General features: G+C 37.6%; 1 non-coding gene across 1 annotated transcript; it reads right to left on the minus strand.

The window, feature by feature from the left end:
• Positions 1-4945: 4945 nt before the first annotated feature.
• On the minus strand, positions 4946-5053 carry LOC112793403 (small nucleolar RNA R71). Its single transcript, XR_003198096.1, has one exon. It is a non-coding gene; the product is annotated as a small nucleolar RNA R71 (small nucleolar RNA).
• Positions 5054-5828: the final 775 nt, after the last annotated feature.

The raw sequence follows: 5828 nt of genomic DNA on the forward strand, positions 1-5828 counted from the left end.
TCCAAGCTTGTTCTTGTCTTTCAAAAAATCCTCTGGACTTTTGAAGGAGATCCTCTGAATCACAATTTGAAGAATTGTTGAACTCATCACAGTATGGATTGCTAAGATTTCTTTGATTTTGACTTTCCCAGTCACAATATGAGTAGTTGTTAGACTCATCAAAATCTGGATCATATTGTGTCTCTGGAAGGTGTCCCATTTTAACTGATTGTTCACATTCTTCTTGATATGTCCAGACACCATGAGGATAATGATATAAGTCATTCTGTGGTTCTGGACAGTATCTCATATGCTCAGCTTGATCAATTTGTGACTCTGGAGCAAGTCTCCATTGATTGAAGTACTCAGAATTTGTATCTTCTTGGTGATATTCCCAACCATCATTAGAATAATGACTTGAATCATATTGTTATGGTGGGCAATATCCCATGGAGTTTGTTTGATTAAAAGATGAGGTGAACTCCATTTGAATTTTGTAGAACACAACACCAATGAAAATTGAAATTACTCATATCAGATATGAGTTTTGCTTAGTGAGGCAAAAACACAAACACCTTGGTTTCAACTTTAAAACAGAGAACAAAAAAAAAAGAAAATGCTTGATCTAGACTTCTCACCCACTTAATCATTGTTGATCTAATCAATCCCCGGCAACGGCGCCAAAAACTTGATGGTGTTTTTGCGGAAAACAAATTTTCCAACACACAAATCCAACCGGCAAGTGTACCGGGTCGCATCAAGTAGTAATAACTCACTTAGAGTGATGTCGATCCCACAGGGATTGATGGATCAAGCAACTTTAGTGGGTGATTAGTTTAGTCAAGCTAACATTGAGTGAATTGTGTGAAACTGTAGCCAACAGAATGTAAATTTGCAGGAATTATAAAATTCAGAAAGAAAAATGCATAGAAACTTAAAGAGCAAGAAAATTAAATTGGCAAAATCTTAAATGACAAGAAATGTAAATTGCATCAAATGTAAAGGGGATTGGTGCAGGAAATTTAAAGGAAAGCAATAAGCAGCACTTAGAATAATTGCAGAATAATTAAATTGCATGAAAAGTAAAAGGACTTGGGTGCTGGGAATTAAAATTCAACAAGAGAATGTAAGGAGCAATCAAGCAGAAGAGTAACTTGCAACAAATCTTAAACAGAAAGTAGAATTGCTTGAAGAAGCAAACAGAAATTAAATTCAGTTTAATTGCCAAATGAGATTGAAGATCTCAGGAAATCAAAGAGACTAGAAAACAAGTCTAGATCTCAATTCCTTCCTTGATCCAACCAAGAACAATTGCAGAAGGAAAGAAAATGAAAGCAGTAAAGAGAGTTTTGGTTCAAATCCTTAATTCACTGAAATTTCGCAGAAGAATAACAAGAGAAATCTTAGACCAAGAGGGAAACAGAATTCCTTCACTCTCAATCCCAGATTTAAGACAGAAAAAAAACTAAAGGAGAGAACTCTCAAATCCTAATGCTCCCTAGTGGAGCTTGCCTCTTTCTAATGGAGCCTCCCTTACAAAGATGGAAATGATGCCTTATATAGGCTTTACAAAATAAAATGAAATTGAAATGAAAAACAAATTAAATGAAAATCCTAATTCTAGCTTGTTCTTGTGCCTTTGAGTGATGATGTGGGCTTTGCTTGCTTTGGATTTGAGGGAGAATGGGTCTTGGATGGCCTTGATTCAATTTGGTGAGGAATTGAATTAAATTGAATTTTGGTTGATTTTGGCCCATATGTTGCTCCCAGGAGGCTGCCCTGCCCTTGTGGAGGGCAGAGCAGGAAATGGTGCATGCGGCCCTCGTTGCGTGCGTGCTTGGTGTGTCAGGATGCTGCCCTGCCCTTGTGGAGGGCAGGGCAATGTTGTCATGGTGCGGCCTTGCCTTCCTGCCCGTGCCAAATTGTACGTGCAACAAGTCCCTGGCCGTGTCATGCGCTCATGCTTGTGTGCGCCAAGGAGTGTTCCCAAGTTCGAACCTTGGTGAAAGAACTTGAGGAGCAATTTTTCCTTGATTTTCCATGAAGGGAGCATGACATTGCCCTGCTCTCCAAGAGGGCAGAGCAGAAAAATGAGCGCTACTTTGCTTTGGGGTGAGGCTCCAGCTTCGAACCTTGGTGGAAGCACTTTGGTTTATTTTCGCTTATTTTTGGCTCTTAAAGATGCCTTTCACTAATGCCTCAATTGTACGCCAAATATGAATTGCTATATATCGTTGGAAAGCTCTGAATGTCAGCTTTCCAACGCAACTAAAATCACATCAATTGGATGTTTGTAGCTCAAGTTATAGCCCTTTGAAGGAGGCATGGTCATGCTATGAGCGCCCAGATTTTACCTTAGCGAAAATTCTTGCTTCCAACCTCACTTTGCATCACGATTCTGCCCTGCCCTTGGCAAGAGCAGGGCAGTGTGTGCTGATTGCTTATTCTTCATTAATTTGGTCATGGGCCACGCTTTTAAAAGCGTGGCCTAAGCCTCCAAAGTGTGCTCCAACTTCAAAGTGTGCTCCAAAGCTCTTTTTTTCCTCTTTTTTGTGCTTCTTTGCTTCTTTTTCTTCTTATTTCCTACAAGATTTATAAAATTAAAAGATCAAGGAAATCTTCCAATTAAGCACAAAAGAATGCAATATTTAAGCACTAATCATCAATTTCTTGTATGAAAAAGCATAGAAAAATAGGTATATGATGACTTGTCATCAAGGATCTGGCAGGGATGACTGTGACGAGCTTCAAACTCGCGAGTGTTGGGCGTAGTGACAGACATAAAAGGATCACGGGATTCTATTCCAACATTATCGAGAACCGACAGATGATTAGTCGTGCGGTGACAGTGCATTTGGACCATTTTCACTGAGAGGACGGGAGGTAGACATTGACGCCGGTGAAACCCGAACATACAGCCTGCCATGGAAAGGAGTATGAAGGATTGGATGAAGGCAGTAGAAAAGCAGAGATTCAAAAGGAGCAAAGCATCTCCATACACTTATCTGAAATTCTCACCAATGAATTACATAAATATCTCTATCTTTATTTTATGTTTCATTTATCTTTTTAATTATTAAAACTCTATCACCCATTTGAATCCGCCTGACTAAGATTTACAAGGTGACCATAGCTTGCTTCAAGCCGACAATCTCTGTGGGATCGACCCTTACTCACGTAAGGTATTACTTGGACGACCCAGTGCACTTGCTGGTTAGTTGTGTGAAGTTGTGACAAAGTGTGATTCACATTTGAGATCTCCAAATCTTTGGCACGATTGTTGATGATCACAATTTCGTGCACCAAGTTTTTGGCGTCGTTGCCGGGGATTGTTCGAGTTTGGACAACTGACGGTTTATCTTGTTGCTTAGATTAGGTAACTTTTATTTTATTTTCAAAAAGTTTTCAAAATTTTTATTCTTTTTCATTTTTCCAAATTTCGTTTTTTCTTCTTGCATATATCTTGTGTTTTGATCCAAGAATTATATGTTTTTGACTCATTTTTTTATTTTTCAAAATTGAAAATATATCTTCTTGAATAAAGGATATAGCAAAATGAAGATCCAAGAACATAAAGCAGATGATTTACAGAGAAAAAGTTGGGCGTTCAAAACGCCCAGTGAAGAAGGAAAACTGGCGTTTAAACGCCAGCCAGAGTACCTGGTTGGGCGTTTAAACTCCCAGTAAGGAAGGAAAATTGGTGTTTAAACGCCAGCCACGGTACCTAGCTAGGCGTTTAAACGCCCAAACCATGCAGCAATTGGGCGTTAAACGCCCAAAACATGCAGCTCCTGGGCGTTTAACGCCAGGATGATACAAGGAGAGGAATTTTGTTTTCAAATAAAACCTTTTTCAAATCTTCATAATTTTTCAAAATTAAATCTTTTTCAAATCAAATATTTTCAATCATATCTTTTTTAAAATCATATATTTTCAAACATATCCTTTTCAAAAAAAATCAAATCTTTTGAATTTCCTTTTCAATATTTTTTAAAATAAATTTCAATAATATCTTTTCAAATATATCTTTTTCAAATCATATCTTTTTCAAAATCAATTTCAAAATCTTTTCTAACTTCTTATCTTTTCAAAATTGATTTTCAAATATTTTTCAACTAACTAATTGACTTTTTATTTGTTTTACTATTTCTTATCTTTTTAAAAACCACAACCAATTTTTCAAAAATTTATTTTAAATTTTATTCTTTTTTATTTTCAAAAAATCTTTCCCCCTTCTTATCTTTTTCTATTTAAACACTAAGATTCCTCCTCCATTGTGAATTCGAACTCCATCTCTCTTTGAATGTTCGAATTCTTCCTTACCTACCTCATCCTTCCATTCTTATTTTTCCCTGACACCTTAAGGAATCTCTATACTGTGACATAGAGGATTCTATATTTTCTTTATTTTCTTCTATTTCATATGAGCAGGAACAAAGATAAAGGCATACTTGTTGAAGCTGATCCTAAACCTGAAAGGACTCTGAAGAGGAAGCTAAGAGCAGCTAAAGCACAAAACTCTGAAGAGGACCTCACTGAAATTTTCGAAAAGGAAGCAGCAAAAGAAACAATTATGGCCGAACCAAACAACAATGCAAGGAAGATGCTTGGTGATTTTACTACACCAACTTCCAACTTCTATGGAAGAAGCATCTCAATCCCTGCCATTGGAGCAAACAATTTTGAGCTAAAGCCTCAATTAATTTCTCTACTGCAATAGAACTACAAGTTTCATGGACTTCCATCAGAAGATCCTTATCAATTTTTAACTGAGTTCTTGCAAATCTGTGTTACTGTTAAGACCAATGGAGTTGACCCTGAAGTCTACAAGCTCATGCTTTTTCCTTTTGCTGTAAGAGATAGAGCTAGAACATGGTTGGACTCACAACCCAGAGATAGCCTGGACTCTTGGGATAAGCTGGTCACGACCTTTTTGGCCAAGTTTTTTCCTCCTCAGAAGCTAAGCAAGCTTAGAGTGGATGTTCAGACCTTCAGACAAAAAGATGGTGAGTCCCTCTATGAAGCTTGGGAAAGATACAAGCAACTAACCAAAAAGTGTCCTTCTGACATGCTTTCAGAATGGACCACATTAGATATATTCTATGATGGTCTATCTGAATTTTCCAAGATGTCCCTGGACCACTCTGCAGGTGGATCCATTCACCTAAAGAAAATGCCTGCAAAAGCTCAGGAACTTATTGAAATGGTTACAAATAACCAGTTCATGTATACATATGAGAGGAATCCTGTGAATAATGGGATGCCTCAAAAGAGAGGAGTTTTTGAAATTGATGCTCTGAATGCCATATTGGCTCAGAACAAAATATTGACCCAACAAGTCAATATGATCTCTCAGAGTCTGAATGGATTGCAAAATGCATCCAACAGTACTAAAGAAGCATCTTCTGAAGAAGAAGCTTATGATCTTGAGAACCATGCAATGGCAGAGGTGAATTACATGGGTGAAGCCTTTGGAAACACCTATAATCCTTCATGGAAAAATTATCCAAATTTTTCATGGAAGGGTCAACAGAAGCAAGGCTTCAATAATAACAATGGATGAAGAAACAGGTTTAGCAATAGCAAACCTTTCCCATCATCATCTCAGCAACAGACAGAGCATTCTGAGCAGAATCCTTCTAGCTTAGCAAATATAGTTTCTGATCTATCTAAGGCCACTCTTAGTTTCATGACTGAAACAAGATCCTCCATTAGAAATTTGGAGGCACAAGTGGGCCAGCTGAGTAAAAGGGTTACTGAAACTCCTCCTAGCACTCTCCCAAGCAATACAAAAGAGAATCCCAAAGGAGAGTGCAAGGCCATTGATATAATCTACATGGCTGAAACTT

Source organism: Arachis hypogaea, chromosome 3, assembly GCF_003086295.3.
Source record: "Arachis hypogaea cultivar Tifrunner chromosome 3, arahy.Tifrunner.gnm2.J5K5, whole genome shotgun sequence".
NCBI classification, from domain to species: Eukaryota; Viridiplantae; Streptophyta; class Magnoliopsida; order Fabales; family Fabaceae; genus Arachis; species Arachis hypogaea.